The sequence below is a fragment of the Athene cunicularia genome, assembly GCF_003259725.1.
Source record: "Athene cunicularia isolate RWA chromosome Z unlocalized genomic scaffold, athCun1 chrZ_part1, whole genome shotgun sequence".
NCBI classification, from domain to species: Eukaryota; Metazoa; Chordata; class Aves; order Strigiformes; family Strigidae; genus Athene; species Athene cunicularia.
Genome location: NW_020799142.1, coordinates 12,398,946 through 12,416,740, shown reverse-complemented (window position 1 = coordinate 12,416,740; position 17,795 = coordinate 12,398,946). Strand labels below are relative to the sequence as shown.

At 43.6% G+C, this 17,795-nt stretch overlaps 1 long non-coding RNA gene across 1 annotated transcript; it reads left to right on the top strand.

Moving 5' to 3' along the window:
- The first annotated feature begins 69 nt into the window (after nt 1-69).
- LOC113489618 lies at nt 70-12,930 on the top strand. The gene is made up of 3 exons (XR_003400068.1): nt 70-618; nt 9,840-9,955; nt 12,124-12,930. It is a non-coding gene; the product is annotated as an uncharacterized LOC113489618 (long non-coding RNA).
- Nucleotides 12,931-17,795: the final 4,865 nt, after the last annotated feature.

Here is a 17,795-nt window from a genome sequence, read left to right as displayed (position 1 = left end):
ATTCAAGGTCAGGTTGAATGGGGGTCTGGGCAACCTGATCTAGTGGAAGATGTCCCTGCTTATTGCAGGGGTTTGAACTAGATGACTTTTAAAGGTCCCTTCCAACCCAGGCTGTTCTATGACTCTGATTCTATGATTTTAACAAATGTATACTAATGGTATTTGTAATTTAATACTACTAGACTGAGGACTATTTCAGTTAAATCATTATCCTACAGAAAGATTCCAGGGGATATAGGGGACTAGAAATGCTGACAAAGTTATTTACAGCAATCTACTAGTATCACCAGCTGCTTCAGTTTTACAGCCTGATACCCACCACTCCAGCTCTGTTGGAGTGTTAACTCTCTGATTATTTCTGTGTGTACCAGGATCCTCTCCATCTTTGAATGTCCATATTTCAGCCCCAGGTAGATATAATTTACTTGTTCTGCATGTCTTGTCCTTCTAACATTTTCCTCTAATTTTTCCAAAGACTCAGAAGAAAGGCACAGGATAAAATCATGCTGACTGGGCTGAAGCAAGCCATGCCATCATCTTTCCTGGACTACCTGTGCTAGATAATTCTCTAAAAGCCAGTCATAAATGTTGAATCCACTTATAGACACCACTGAGGAGGTAAGTCTGAGGTGTAACACAGGGGGTCTGGAAGGCACAGTGTGTGGGGAGATAGACAGCACCACTGTCACCCTTGGGAAACTCAAAAAATGACCAAGAAAATAGAAGTAATGTTAGAAGAACTGGCAGAGTATTGTGTGGCAGAGTATTCCCTGACAGGAGGTACCTGTCAAGGAAAGGATGAGACCACGGCTTTGCACCCTGTAAGTCATTCAACTTTCCACATGTCAGCAGGGCAGAGCACCAAAACCCCACAGGTGTTTGCTTCATGCAACAGAAAATGTGGGGTCGGAGGAGCTCAGAGATCACTGCAGAGTTGTAAAAGAGCTTGGCCCCAGTGTACAGATTTGAATTATTACTATATTAATATTGTTTCTTAATATTGTCAGAAAAGCCAATACTTTTCCCATGAGAAATTCTGAATCTTTTCCTTTACTGAAATCTGGCCAGGGCTCCTGCTGACAGAAAGGTTAATAAAGGAAGTGAGCTATCCAAAGGACTCTGACAATGTTTATTATAATTTTTTTACCCACCACACAGACTTGCATTTTGACCTTCAGAGTCTCAGGAAATACTGATACACCAGAAAACGGATATGATCCTCGCCATAAGTTGCTGATGCCAATCTGCAAATAAGTGTTTTGCAAAGGTTGCTTTAAACTGAAGTGTGTTTTTCAGATCATGATTTGGATGCAGAAAAAGCACATTCAGGGCACTTCTTCCCTCTTAATCTCTCTTTCAGTCTTTGTTTGCTTGTTTGTTTGAAGCACTTTCTTTTTCTTTCCTCTTGTTGGAAGATACTGTGATTGCACAAGCAGAGTTTCATATTTAAAGCAAGAGAGTTGGATAAAAGGTTTCCCAGCTGAAGGCCCAAGCCCAGGATCTGGGAATAAATCACAGAGTTTAACAGCAGTATTTTAGAGATTTTAAAGCTGAGACTTTTAAGCAAGCTTTCATGGAACAGAGTTTTACCAGTGCACTGACTAATCTAAAATTAAATGAAGCATTTCAAGGAAGAACTGCTACAGCGGCAAAATTGAATAAGGGAGAAGATATACAGACTGAATATAATTGTTCCAAAAAATATTTCTGGTGTTAATTCTACAGAATGCTGCAAGTGTTTTGTGCTAGCTCAGTGACTTTGAGCAGTCCTGAGCTCCCAGTTCTCAACCATAGGACAGCATGGAAGGCATCCTTAAATCTCTAGCATAGTTGGTCTAGGTCAGTAGTCTCAATCCAAAACTGTTCTCAAGATTGAATCTCTTCATGATATTTTGATTTTTAATTCTGGAAAAGCCCATTTTAGAAATGGTCTTTGTCAGAAAATTGGGGCTTGATTTCCGGTTCAGGATATTTAAGATTTTGCTTCAGTTTTGAATATATCCAGTTTTCAATGTCTGGTTCAAATCTAGTGGTCAGATTTCTACATGCTGCTAATTTCTAAACAATTTTTTTTTTTGTGATAGAATGAAAGAAGCATGATCTTTCTACTTTTATTGGTGTTGAGCAGAAGTCAGATCCCTCATAAATGTATTGTACCTGTATGAGATGATGCAAGAAGCTGAAGAATCAGGCTGTGTGTTTTCCAGAGCACTGATATCCTTTTAACACACACTTTCAAGACTGTAGTCCCTAATTCTTTTTAAGGATTCCTCCTGCTTCTTCTCTTTCATTTGTCTTCCATGACATTTTTGACAGGGAATATGTCTTATCTATATGCTTTGAAAATTTACAGCACTATATAAATCCTTTTATAAGAATCAGAATTTAAACCTTTACCGGCTACAATAACATGAGTGGAAAATTATTTGTTCACTTCTCAATAACTGACTAAATATTGTCTTTAGTGTTATATTTATAGGAAGTTTCTTTATATGTGTGTTACTGTAAATGTTATTCTTAGAGGTGGAGTTAGAAAAACCAACAATTCAATACAGATCTTTTACATTTCTTGAGTGGCATTTATTTGCAGTTACACTGCTTCCTTCAGACAGACTGAAAGTAAGATGGGACCTTAATGCTATGTAGAATTGGAGCAGCAAGAAGTATTTTGGTGGTTCTGGGATTTATAAGGCCTACCTGAAGGGATTTTTTTGCAAATTATTCTCCAAACCCCTATACTTTCCAAGTCTCCTTCATTTGGGATTTTTTCTTAGCATCTAATCTCCAGTAATAGTTTCAGTGGTAGACAAGGATAAATTCATGCCAAAGCAGTCTGAGACGATTTATCTGTGCTTTTTCTGAGAAATCAGAAAAAATGTCCTTGGCCACTGTCTTTGTATGGCAGCTCTTCCTTCCAGACAGAGCAGCCCTGCACATCAATTTGACAGGGCACAGGCACAGGAAGTCATGCTGCTTTGGGGAGGACTGTGCCTTCTCATGGTTGATGTGGATAGATGTGTTCAGCTCTTGGTGACTCCAAATGGGAATGTCCAGAGTTTACACTTCTGTTGCCCCAACTTTGCACATGCTTGTGCAAGGCATGAGGTAGTGGAAATCATATCCAAGAAATCAAGCTAAATTCCTTTGCAAAACTGGGATGCAGACATGCATCATTTCCTGCTTTATTGCTGAGGTTCCTGTTGAGGTTTCCTGCTTATAATTTATTTTCCATAAGCTGATTAAAAAGTCATTAGAAAACAATCAAATATCTGCATAGATAGAACAGGATTATAAAAATGGTGCAATTATTCATTTGCCATCTTGGTGTGTTAATAGAACAGCTGCTGAACTATACAACAACTCTTTCAACATGGCTGATCATTCTTGCCCAAGTTTATCTCCACCAAATAAAATTGTTTTGGTTTTTATGCCAAGATAACTAATAGAGACTTATAGAGACAATGTACATGTAGTTTTTACTTTTCTATACATATAAATTCATAGGACCTTAGAAATATTGCTTGGAAGGCATCTCTGGAGATCACCCAGTTAAAACTCTTGCTCAAAATGAGAGTGTCATCCAATGCTAGACCAGTCAGCCATGTCTTTTTCTAGCTGATCCTTGAAAACATGCAAGGATGGTCGTTCTCTGGGCAACCATTTCCAGCACTGTACCATGTTCTTACTGTAAAAGCTCATGGCAAATTCATGCATGCTCTTAGGTTTTTTTTGGACAAGCTATTATAATAGGAAAATATCTAATGGTTCACATTTTATTGTGAGTTAGCTATCCTGATATACAAATGCTCTTTTTCACTAAGGACAAAAGTTGCCAGAGAATGGTTATTAAGCATCAGAATTCAGAAGACTAAAGAAAATTTCATCAAAAGACTGACCTACCAAGCTGTTGATCACTTACCTGCTTAGACAAAATGCAAGAACCTGGGATGAAGGATGGCAGTGCTCAGAGCAAATGAGACCACCTTAGGAAGTTGCTTCTGTCTTCTGAGGTCAGAGTACCAGCTGGAGTGTCACAGCAGAGGATCACAGAGATGATACCACAATTTGACTGTGTATTTAATACATGTATATAAAGGGAGAGGGAGAGGGAGAGGGAGAGGGAGAGGGAGTGAACATCTCTGTGTTCAGAGCAAGAATGGAATAAAAGCTTCTTCATTTGGGCATGGCTGCAATATCCAGAGCAAGGAAAATCCTTAAGCACACATGGAAGTCCAAGGCAAGTGTGAAAGAAACTAATTTTGACACTTGATGTCTTCTCCCAAATATAAAAACTTTAAACATTGGCATAGTTGCAATATTGCCATCTTTCTACTCTATCTCTGGAGCTAGGATTGCTTTGTATCTTGAGTCCAACAGCACAAGCCTCTAGGAGAAGAGTTATAAATGACTTCCAAATAATCAGTTACACCCACATGCTGTCTTTTCTCTTGATGGTAAGTTTTCTGGGGAAGAAATCCTTGACAAAAAATCATTTGAGAGGCCATCATCACTGGGGAAGCTGGACTGGTAAGCAATCAGTGAGGCTGCTTGCTCGCTCGCAGGAATTGAGGCAGCACCTGCTGCTACACTGCTTAGGGTCCTTGGCTATTTTAACTGATGAGAAAAAAAGGAAATGTTATTTGCTCACCTCTGCCTCACAGTGTAGTTGGCATGGTTGTTCAAAGGGGAGATAGATGTTCAGAGTGAGTGCGTGTCCCTCCTATTCTTTGCAATCAGTGAACAAACATTTCCATGGCTGGACTTGGCACTTTCTGTGTACTAGTTATTACAGCTGCAGTATGACAAGGTCTCCCCTAGGCAGCTGTTTACAGAGAGCTGCTACTTGAACAGGAGTCTCAGCAACATGATTATGCCTTATTTTTGTAAATGCCTCTTAATAGCTATGTCGAAGAGCCTCTGAGGCCTCTGTGAACTCCTGCTGCAGGGGTGATGCAGAACAGCACATTCCTGAGCGTCACAGTTCCTTCCTCTGTTTGGACGGTTCAGCTCCACCTGCAGCACCACAGGTAGGAGTCAGATTGGTGTGGCATTGTTACTGGGCTTGGCACCAACACACTGCATAATGTGATAATCCCTGTGGCTTGAATCTGCACTGTCCTTGGCCAGAAAGCTGTACTTGGAGGTAAACTTCTGACCTTGTGGCTTTTTTTTCCCCCAAAAAATATTTTGGAAAGAAGTAATTGCTATCCTTTCATAAGCCATTCTTCACTCAGAGGATTTGATTCTCTTGTGTACTACTGTGGCTTTTAAAAGAACTCTTCATACAGCCAAGGCACTCTAGCACAAACAATCGAAGAGGCACAGTACTGAGGCAACTGGGTTCTTCCAAAAAAGATCATTCTGTAAGGTCCATAACTGCGAAGACTCAGGCTTTGTCTCAGGACATGGGAAAAGGTGCTTTGTGTCTTGTGTATTCACTATTAGAATAATCTACGAAGCAAAAGGTCAAAGAAATACGTCTTTTTGTTTGAAAAATGATTGCACTTAAGAGATTATTGATCTAGCAATGAATTAAAAGTGGCATCTCTTGAGAGTTTTTAAGGGCTCTTTGTTTCAGTACTAGTATGCATCAACACGTTGAGACATGTAGTGCTTCATCCTTAACTTGCATGTTTGTGTAAGTACTTGAGAATACAATGTGCTGAAGGAGAATGGACAAAGGAAGAGCTTTAGCTGAGATAGTCATAGTCTAATAAATATCACTCTCTTCCGAGACAACCACAGTTGCATTAAAACCAGACAGAAAGAGTACAGTTAGTTTTCTATAGCATTGTAACATCTTTATTTTGCACATTTACAGATAAAAAAGTGCAAAGACAAAATCTAGGTATGAGCCATTATCTTAATGAGCTGTAGTAATAGTTCTTACATGTATGGGTGAAGAGGACAACAGACTTGGTTTACTGCGCACAAAATGCTGTCTCCAATTTCTTAAGCATCCTTTACTTTGCTTCCTGTTTCACATGTTAGAATTTTAATATGTCCTATAATTGGACCTGAAACTCCTTGTGGATTCAAGTGAGACTACGCAGACATCTACCAGTGTGATTTGCTGAAATCAAGTAATTGATCATTTGCAGATGATATCCTCATTTGCACCCAGTAATTTTGTTGAAAGTTATTTGTGAGTGCAGAAGTCCATGATTTAAGTCATGCACTAAATGCACTTAAGAAAATCAAATAACTTGCTTTAAGAGCCACATGATTTGCATTTCAGAAAAGGAAATCCATGTAGATGTTAGAGGTAGAGAACAATGGCACTGAGGCAGCGTGGGCTGACTTTTAGCCTAGTTCCTACTAGGGTGAAGCCCTAAGTGATGAGAAGTGGAGTGAGAGATGGGAGCAATTTAGCCACAATGGCTAGTGTCCCCCTCCTTTTAACCTCTTCTAGACAGCTCTGGCCCTTCTCCCTCTCCCACTGCAGTTGAGGAGAGTTTTGCTGTGGTCTCCCTACCCCAGGCCAAAGCCCATCAATGACAATACATCATGAGCTGTATTTCCTATATGAGTGCCTGTGCTGCTGTTCAGTATTGCCCCCCATGCCACCCAGCAGAAGTGATGGGGCCATTTGCAAATGGTGGCTTTTTCTCACTCTTTCAAAGAACCAAAGTAGCCATGGTGTCCATGCTGTGCCAGCATCAGCTGCACGTCGCAACTGAGATCTGGCTCTGGGAGGTGGGAACCCGCTGGGGACTGCAGCATTCATTGGGGTCCTCCGGGTAGGACCAGGCTCTGGGTCAGACCTCGCAGTTTGGTGGGGTGCATGGTTTAATTTTTCTTGTATCTCAGGACCCAGCAGAACAGAGACATCCAAACCCTCCATTTTACAGTCCAAGCTCCCCTACAGACCCCTTCTCTGTGACTTGTAGATGATCTGACAGGGGAATACATTAACCATCATTCCTTTATTACCTAGCACTTTCCAAGTGGAAATTGCTACCTACTAAATTTGCTGGGCATTATGTATTTCTAGGTCTTTATACCAGCATGTGAGAGCATGTCCCAGGTTTGGTGTCCAGGTATGCGTCCCAGGTATCCTGTCACATGCACATTTTCTTCTCTTCCCCTTCCCAAACTATCCCATGGTTTCCACACACCGTAAAACAGCTGACACTTCCCATTTATACTGGGGTAAAAAGTGGCAAGATTATCCCAGTGCTTCATGCTCTCCCTCAGTGGGCAAACATACCATTTTTCAGGTTTTGAACTAAAAATGTGCAGCAGGTCATGAAAGGAAAGTGTTTAACCATGGGACAAAAGAACAAATAAATCAAACAAAATGGAACAAAGGCAAGGTCAAAACCCACTACAGCAATGCTGTAAAAATCTTCAGTACCCAGAGCATTACAAAGGCACCAACACTCTGGATGCTCTGAAGCAACCACAAGCTCTGGGTCTGGATCATCTTGTCTTCACACTTCTATGAGCCTGCAAGAGGGTGAAATTATTTGGCTGCCAGAAAGGCAAGCTGAAGCAGAAGACACAAGTGGAGCCAGGCTTCATGCAGCTACTGAGCACTGCTTGCCATGCCCAAGGAGATGCTTTTTCACAGGGCTGGAGGATGATTTGGGACTGCAGCTCTGAGGTGCACAGTTAATATTAGCTCTTAAGGACATGCAAGAGGAGCATGTACAAGGGAAGAGACAGAGGATAAATAATGAGAGTGTGAACTGGAGACTATTAGACAAGACCAGCTATATTTGCAACACTTTCAAGCAGGTGTCCATCCCTTTCTCATCCAGATAAATGGTGACATGTTCCATGGGCTCCTGGATCACGACTGCTGAGTGCTCTGTGGGTCCTTCACCTCCTGAACGCATCTTTATGACACTTCCAGCTCCAGAGGGCATGCCTGGCCATCCTCTCTTCCTAGTTCCCTGGGCCATGGAAAGTCTCCCCAGAGATTTGCATATCTTCTCCTTGGGCCTTTTTTTTCTAGTACTAGAAGCAGTACATTAGCTACATACCCAAACTGTAGTTTCTGGGAAGCTGAAGGTGCTGCATCTTGTAAGTATGAAATATAACGTTGAGTTTCTGTGGATTTCTTTTTGTAGCTTAAGAGTTAGAGTAATTTCTGAACCGGCATAACTGGAGCTGTACATTGCAAGTATGCAGAAGTATCTCCTCTGAAGTATGGTCATGGACCTGAAGGGGAAGGACCCCTCAGGGAAAGGCAGCATGGACTGAGGATCTTATGTGGAACGCAGTGGACTGAGGCTAGAACGGAGATGCAGAATTGGATCTGTCCTATTGTCTGTTGCTCTAATATCCCACAGGCATCCCTAACTCTAGGCTACCTAACAAAAAGGCAGCTGAGTTATGTGTTCACAGCCCTGAAAGATGAATCCTGCTGAGTACACACCAGTCCTGTTGACTGCTGTTGAGGAATGCATTAACTGTTCATAAACACAGGGATGTAGGAGCCTGCCATTTGTGAGACTAGGGGTTTTGAAATATTGTTAGTGCTGAAACTTGCAGTGCTTTTACCAAGGAAAGGCAAGCCACATGTGCAATGTGATCAGGTACTATTCTTGATCATCTGTGGGAGGATGAGTGGGTATGAACGAGCACAGGCATCTGGCACACTCTGGTCCACTCACAGGCATGCCTTCCTGACTGCCTGCTGCTCACTTCCCTGCTAGGAACAAAAGCTATGTTAGACCCTGTTTTTTGACACCAAAGTATGTTGGGGTATGAGGGAAGGAAGCTTGACTGCTGACCAGTAAATGGCATAGCAGGCTGCAAGCAGGTGTTAGATGTTCCTGGTGTGCAACCCTTGCTCATGTCCTGGTACCAGTGGACCAGATGATGGCCAGTGCAAGGCTGTGGTGGTGCCTGGACCAGCAGCCATTTTGCTGTCGGGGATTGCACTGGCCTAGGACACTCTGTCATGATGCCATCCCTACTGCTGATGGCAGTGGCAGGCCACCTATGACTTGCTGCCAGAGTCTAAATAAGTGTCCACAGTCACATATGCACCTGCAATTGGAACTGTTATCTTGTCTGTGCAGCCAAAACTGTTGGAGGCAGCGTTCCCTGTCTCTGGAGGTATTTGGGCAGACATGTGACCTGACTGTGGGAAGGTGCTGGTGGCACCTGCCTAGGCTCCTGCTGTGCCTGATGGAGAGAGGCAGGCTCCTGCAACCAACATCTCAGCATGTCCCAACGAGGCAACTCACTCTTGCCGAACAAATAGCTCAGGTCTGTCCCTTGGACAAAGCCAGGATGTAGTACACTGAACTGGGAGCTGCAGCACCAGTCAGAGGGGCTGTGAAGGGGTATTATATCTAGCCTGACACCTGCATAGCAGCTATGGTGTTAGTGTCTTTGCCAGATAGAGGGTTGAGTCTTTGCAGGACTGTGAAGGTCTGGGGATAAAATTTAGAACTGTGGTCCTGGAGGAGTTAAGAAGGAGGAAGGGAGGGAAGGGCTTCCTGAAGAAGCAGTCAGCAGGAGGGCAAGCAGAGCAGACAGACCTGCCGTTAATGCAGTGGGAACCATTTTAGGTCTAGCCCCAGTCTGGTTTAAATTTAAATCACTGTGGACAGGCCTGTGGCTTTTATTTCTGGGTTATCATATGGCTGTGGCATTTTGAGCTAATTTTAGTCTACCTTCTGTTAATTTTTAATTACTTGTCCAAATCTAAGACAGTGAAGGTAAGGTTAACCTAATTCTTTTCACATGCTCAGTCTAGAACAATGATTCAATTGCAGAGAAAAATTATTCTTATCACAGCAGAATGATTTCAGCTCTTGTTACTATTTTCCATGTCATGGTTAAAGATTTGTTTATGTTTCATAATGAATTTTCATTTTCAGAAAGTTCGAGCTTGGCTTCAGAATTGTGCCTGGGGCTGGATATTGATGTATGAAATCTCAGCTTGGAAACAAATCATCGTTTGTACAAGATTGCAAAGAAATCCAATTGGCTGGAGGTTAGCAGTTATGTTATACTTCTTCTCTTAAAAAATATAATCTAAAGGGTGCTTATATATAGTCCATCATCTCTCCATAGTTTAAATGAAACAATTCACCTATTAATGAAAAGGAACTGCTCTTGAGGGAGTTCAGCAACCACAGTTTACATGAAAAGTGGAAAAGACTATCTTATGCTAATGAAATTGTTCCAGGCATTTTTAAACAACTCCCCCTTGTCCCTAAGCATCCTCGATGTATCTAACTTGCAAATTGCAAGCGTGTGCAGCAGAATGGCTGCTGCAGCTGAACTAGACAGATACAAATGCTAGAGTAATATAATCTAGATATATAGAACAAAAGTTTATAGCTCTTTTAATGGTTGCTTTCTCCAACTACATCAACTAAATATCTCCTAAATAAAATAAAACTCAAATTGTTTTCTCTTTCTACAAGTTCCAGCAGAAGCACATGCCAAAGTGCTTTGCTGGATTAGGCCTTAAATGTTTTGAGATTTAAACTCTTCAGATGGGTGAAGAGGAGGGATTGAAATCATTCAACACAGACAGAGGCCAAGCATGCTCTAGGAGGTCTACTTTAATTAAGTAAGGCTCTTAATTTAATGTAGAAGCCACTCTATTTCCACAGAATACGATATTGACTGTTACAGTAATTTCTTAGGTATAGAACAATTAAAAATTAAAGAGTTAGCTGGACTGCTATGCTCATCATAGAAATATTCCTTACTGTGTTCACCTATAGCAGTTTAGTACCTGAAATCCTAAACATGGATCACATGCAGCTTGGGCTAGCAGTGATGATGCTGCCTCCAGCTGATGGTCATGAGACAGCTTGTAAGAAATATCAGTCTCCAAAAGTCTACAGTGACTGGTCACCTCATCTGAAAAAAAGATAAAGCTCCTGGCTGCCACAGGCAGCTCCCAGGTCTGACATTTCAATTCATAAACCATCCTCTGAGCTGGGAATGCTGTCTCCAGCCAAGGGGCATGTGGAATTTTCAGCATTTCCCATCCCTTGGCACTGGGTTGTCCTCTCCCATGTGTGGCTCTGCCCCAGTCTAGATGGTGTGGTGCCCATTTCACCACACCCCTTCCCATGGGACTTGGTGTATCAGGCACCCAGAAGATGGTCCCCCCCCAGCAAGCATGGGGGAGAGCACAGCCACCCCTGTCACGCCCAGCACTTGCTGGTGGTACCCAAAGGAAGGGAGGGCTCAGGACACTTTTGCTGGAAACTGTGCCTGGGAGGAATAGGAAACCGTCAGGCAGGCAGCATGGTGCTGTGTGATAGAGTGTTAGCATGTGTGTGTAGGTGTTGGTGTTTGTCTGTGTTGTCTTCTTTTGATGCTCTTTTGGGATAGCATTGAAGGAGGAGGAGATGGCATGAGCATGAATGGTGTCCTCATTCTCTCTAATCTGGAAAATATGTATTGACCCAAAGCAAAAGATCTGCAGCGGGGAAGGAAGCCACAACTCTCCTGAAAACACTGATGGGGGAAGATGCATTGCAGGGTGCTTTTGGGGTGTACCCCATCAAGCTGAGGAGGGATCTGGCTATGGTTCCTCTGTCTCTAAGCAAGTGCTCTGACTGTTTGGCCATTGAATAACAGAGAAACACATTTTCCTCTAGTCATCTGGTTTGAAAGGTTTTTCAATGCCCCCTTTTTCTTTTATTTTGTAATGATTGTGTCACCTCAAGAGAAAGCCTGGGGACAGCCTTGTGTGGAGGGAGAGAGTGACTAGCAGTCAAAAAATGTTTCTGGGACCAGTAGGATGCAATTCTTGCTAGTTGTTTAGCTCTGTTTTTTAGATGCCTGACTCTCCTGGGGCACTTCCCAGGCATAAAACTTGAGGAAAACTACTTTCCTCATATTTTTTACCATAGTCCATCTGTTCTGCTCTCTCCCAATGCCCCCAGTTGGAGAACCCTTGCCTGAGGTGTGTGAGGTGATTGCAGGGGCATTTCTGGGTGCCTGAAGAGCGGATGGGTGAGGCCACTGCGAAGGGTTCTGCACCCCCAAGGAAACCCACTGGACCAGCATCTCCCCAGGGAACAGGCAGGGGAAGCCGATGGCTGCTGTGTGCCTTCTGCCCTCCTTTCCATGAACCCCATGGTAAAGGTTATTTCAGCAGCAGGTCTATTGTGCACTCCTCTGTGTCCTGTGCAGGGACCTCGTCAGATCTGTTGCAGCGATTGCCTCCACGGGAGAACTGCAAGGTGGTGTCATTCAGCCCAAAGGTGGCAGATTTTGCAGGGGAGATGGAGGAGCTCGTATGGGTCTGTATTTGTTTGGTGCTTACATGTGAGGGGCTGTGTGCTGGACACCTTTGGCAGCTCTATGCTCAGGCTTCATCTTTCATGTGTTAGGCTGTCTGTTGCAAGAAACAAATAAATAAAATTGTCAGTTTGAGATCTGTCATATTTATCAGCCTGTCCCCAGACAGAGTGCTTATGGTTGAGAATGTTTCTTGGGAGGATAAAAGATTTTCACTTTATTTACAGAATAAGCCCTGTTTCTGCTCCCAGGTTTAAGACAGGCATTACAAGTGTTGGTCTTCTTCTACCAGCTTTGGGCTTCAGGTTTGCAGCTAAGAGAAGCCCAGTGCTTGAAAAGGAATCAGGCAGGTCCTCCCTCGGCTCAGGCAGGAATTCAAGGAGCTACTTCTTCCCAGGAGGGCACTTAGCAATGAGGAAAAGCAGAGCCAGGGCTGGCCAAAAGTCCTGTGTATCTACTTCACTGGCACACTTCAAGTTATTCTAAACTGCACTAAGGGGATTTCACAAGCCCTCCAAGAGCTCCTTCCCTCTGTCCTACTGTTGCATTCAAAATGGATGGAGCAAGAAATGTTCCCATCGAACCTCTTTTTCCTTCCAGTGAAATAGTTGTGTGCATATCATCCAGCAAGACTCACACAAGGCGGCAGTCCGTGGGAGGTGTGCACTCTGATGGGCTTTCTGGGACTATCAGAAGCTCACATGAACTCCCTCAAGACCTTTTCCATCTGTGAATATGCAGTCTCTCCCTCTGTCTTTGAATAATACTTTGTATAACAGACTATTCTGGATGGGAACAAATGAACCGTCAGGCAGCTCTAGAGAATGCAATGCTGAAACTATGGGCTGAACCAAATTTGCTTTGTCCTCCAAACCCTCTTGTGGTTTTTGATTGTCACTGCCTATTCACTTACTATTGGTTCTTTCTTTTGGAAGAAATTTGGTTTGTTAACCAGATTATTGTTGTTGTGAAATGATAAATGACCTCACCCCAGTTGTCAATAGTCCATGATGCTTGGAAAATAAATCTCTGAGTCAAAGTTGTTCTAACAATTGCTGATGTCTTTGGGGAAATATGAACAAAATTAATATGATGCTTAGGTAATCACTTACTAAAAACATGAGTAATTTGCATCCTGGTGGTAATAAGAGGAGATAAGAAGATGTGGCATAAATTACACTCCTGTGTTTCTCTATCCATCTGTCTGGAGCCTGAGGGTGCCTGTTCACAGTTGCAGAGATGTGCCTCTGAACTGATCTGCAATCACACCATTGGAGAGGTGCTGTAGCCGGGCTAATGAGTCCTGCCAGACCCATGCTGGCTGGTGCCATACCAGCCCTGCTTCCTCATGCCTCGGTCTCTCCCTTGCTAGGAAGTTGTTAGAAATATCCAGTAGGAATTTCTCTGTACTTTTTCTGAAGCAGCTGCCAGAGACAACCCAGCCTTTCCTGTTCTGGTGCAGAAATCCTGTCCCAGCCTGGCAGGAGTGGCCCGGGCACTCATAAATCACCCAGATTATAACAGGAAATGCACAACCCCTGAATTTTGTTTGGATTTTTTTAAGAATTATGCATGACTGCAGGTCCACACAGATCTGGGGCCCATCTGCTGCAGCATGATGACCAGAGACTTCAACCAGCCTACAATGGCAGCTAGGGAACCAGACTGTCCCAACTTTTCTGCACCATGTGAAAACAATATGAAAAATACAACTGCGTTTCACAATAAGTAGTGAAAAGCCTTGCCTTTTGATGTTGTTATCTTAAATGGTGCTATTGGATGATGAAACACGTTAAAATGTGTGGGAGGTGGTTTTGCTCAAAGCTCCCCACTTCTGCTCTCCGGAGCTGGCATTCGCACTCTCTACCCTGAACTGTCCTGGTGCACTGCCAGCCTGTTATTCTGGGTCTCTCTCCCAAGCACTCTCCCTGCTCTCCAACCCTGGGCATGAGCTCACACTGCAGCCCTTCCCTTACCAGGAAGATTCATTTGGGTTTCCTTCCTTTTATGTAGCCAGCTAGTGCCATTACACATGTTGCCTCCATCCCTACCCAGTTTAGCTGGCAAGGAAGCCAACAGGTTCAAAAACTTCTGAGAGGGATATGGAATTGGAAGACAGAAAGACTTGTTAAATAAGTCTGATGTCCTTAGGAAGTCAGGCTAAAAACAGGGTTAGCATACTATTTCTCAGTATTATGTGTATTCTGAAGGCATGTCTGTACAGGGCAGTATGGTGCCTTGCTGGGTCCTGACTGTACCTTCACGTCAGTGACACAACATATATGGAGACACATTTGAATATTGGCAGGATCTCTTCTGTTTGGTGCAGCTGTGCCATTTCTAGTTTGGGAGCCAGCTCATCCAGTGTTAGCCTGAGGAGCAATGCAGTATGTTGTGTTATGCAATGCGGACGTACCCAAATAATTAATCTGAATAGCCGAATTCCCTTGAGAGTTGCTCTCCAAGTATGGATTGGAGGTCAAATTTGAGGTAATTTGAGCAAGGAAGTCCTGAGATGCAACCCCTTCTTAAAAAAGTCATATGCCATCCAAATATTACCACCATTACAGTACTTCATTTACTGGTTGCATACTTCTCGATATTGTGCTGTGGCTCTTGTCCTCTCCAAGCTGTTATCAGATCATCTACTCAGATTATGATGTTTGACATGTTATCTTGGTTGACACCCAATGACCCTTAAGGAGTTAATACTAGAAAAATAATGGGATTTATTTGGATTGGATCTCTCTGTATTAAGGTGACAAGGAAAAGGAAATTAGGGTTACATGGACAGCAGGACATGGTTTATGGACAGCTCAGGGGCTGCTGGCAGCTCTGGGGATATGAATTGCAGCATTGCTAACTTCCAATCGGTAAGCTTCAAGGGCTTCTTCTTGTGCTTTGGTCCTGACAGCAAAACCGTCATTCTCAGAGCCAATGTTTCAATGGACTCTGAAACCCACATGCATGCTCAGTCTGCTCTGGAAGTTGCTATGCTTTGGAAGGGCCAAAGGATAAATTTAGCCTGGGGTCACTTGACACAGCATGTTCTGTAGATACTGCCTGCCCCACACACATATGCAGCTGCTTTTCATATCCATATTGCTTTAAAACTTCCAACCTGCCCAACTCCAGTAAACCAGAATACTGATCTGTTGCAGCAGGCTTGTTTGGTGGAAATAATGAGTCCTTCTGTCAGAGAATCCCTGAGGTATGTACCACAGAAAGAGAGCTGCTTACAGCATTTGTCAGACTCTTACAACTTTTGCAGTGCATAGCAGGGAAAAAAAACCCAACCAACAAACCCTCCACAAATAAGCTCTCTGACCTTGCACCAGTCTTCAAGTATGTCATGTTATCACAGTCCAAATGTTTCACTGCCTCTGTTTGAAGAGAGTTGACATCTAGCGTTTCTTCAGAAGCCCCTCACTGAGGGTCACTGACCCAGCAGCAAAATCCGACAAGGCCCATCCATGCCTGAGGCATATGCGGGCATGGTGCATGGCAGAGCTCTATGCTGCCTGGCCTGCAGCAAGCTCACCCCTGGGGCTGCCCTTGGTTTGCCTCCCTCCCTCCTTCCCTGAAGGAAGCCTGCCAGAGCAGTTTGCAGGACTGAGGTCTGCCCTCTGGATGCACAGATCCTCTCCTATGCAGAAGTCTGATGTTGGCATGAGTGGCACCAAAGAGAGGTGTGTGAGAGGGAAGGGTGCGCATGTATGCAGATTTTGGGCAGCTAGCCTGCATGCCCATGGTGCCATTTCCCCAGCTCTGCCACAGTTCATGCAGGTCGCAATGGGATGTGATGGCTGGTTTGATAGGAGCCACCCGAATGCATGGGAAAAGCAGCACTGCTGCCACATCTTTGAAGTATCTGAAAAATGAATTGCTGTAAGGTAAAGAGAGTAGTTGCTCCTGATGCTTTCCAGAATGTAAAGTCAGTGCTTCAAGACTCGAAGTATAATTGACTTAAACCTCCCAATACTGGGAAATTTGAAACTTTCACAACAAACTTAACTCTTCCCCTATATGAAAAGCTCCTCTAGACACCATATGAGCTTATCAAGACTGCCCCTTTCCCAAATGTAGACAACAACATAGGAACATACAGGAGTCCTGTGAGGGGGACAGAGGCCCTGCCTTGCTTGAGGAAAAGGCCAAGCTTAAGTCAGATATGGTGAAGCAGGAGCTAGCTCAGTCCTGTGTGTCCTCACTCACTTGTTCCACTTTGACAGAGTGCAGACTTCGTAGATGCCCATAGGCAGATGAAAAGAATGTGGAGGAGAACCTACACCTCTGAACCTCTCTGTTCCTCAACAGGCAAAGAGATGGAGATGTTCCAAATCACTTCCATTTGCTTCTGGAGGCTCTCAAATGCAGAATAGCACTGTTTAGTGACAGCCATAAATCATTAAGTAATTAAGCATGCAAGCTATAAAAAGCGTGTGCAAACAGACCTTGTTCAGTAATGTATATGTAGAGCTTAAGGTTAGAAAGCTAATATATTGCTACATTCTTACAAAAACATACCCAGTACTGCACTGGAGATCAAGATAATCTGCATGGGGAAATACTTCTCTTTATCCCATGAGGTATTGTTATTGGCCTGAAAAATACTCATTACCGTAGTTATATGGAAGTTTGCAACCAGGGGTAAAGCTCAGGCAGCCAAGTCTTAGAAATGCTGGCACATTTTGTGAAGCAGGAATGCCAATTCCACCCCTGTTTATTCCAATGTTTTTGTATTATATCCTAGCAGTCTATAATCTGAGAGTTTGGCCAATTCCCTTCACTTTTTCTTGTATTTCCTGCGGAGTGTGTATGTTCTCAGGTGTTTGGCAGACTGTATGAGAGCAGCCTGGCCTGTTGGTGGAGCACGGTGGCAGGAGCCAAGAGCGAGGGCTATGGCAGTGGGCACCTACCTGGGGTCCGCTGGAGCATCTCTTCCAGCAGTTTCTATTTTCATTGACTACTTGTTCTGCTGCTTCCAGCACTAGAATCACTGTCTCTCCTCAGTTGCGCTGTGCTCTACAAGCTTCATGAAGCAAGGAGTATCACCAAATCAATTCATGCACTAAATCTGTCTTCCCTGCCCCAGCAGCACCAACAAAATATGCAGCTATGTGGGTGTGTTCTGTAAGACAGCCTCCTCTGGAGATAGCGTCTACACGTTAGTGCCTGGATCCTGAGAGAGTGGACCTCCCACTTCACCTCCAGACACCGAGATTTAAAAGATGGATATTTTTAATTTACTCTGAGATTAAATAAGTGATAACATTTCTAGCACTTGGAGGGGCCTTCCCAAAAGGGCTATTTGATTTCCTTCTTTTATAATTCTTGTATGATACTTTATTACCTCCTGTGGTGTGTGCATGTGTGACCAGTCCTCAGGAGCCTGGTCAACCAGCTAGAATGTGATTTCCAGAGCCATCAGCAGGAAGAGAGATGCAGCCCAAGGGTTGCTCCTGCCTCCTCCCTGCTTCGCCTCCTGCCACACAGCTAGTGATGTGATGAGATGTGAGATGTCCCTAGTTTGAATTTGGTTTTATTCCCTGCCCCCCCCTCAT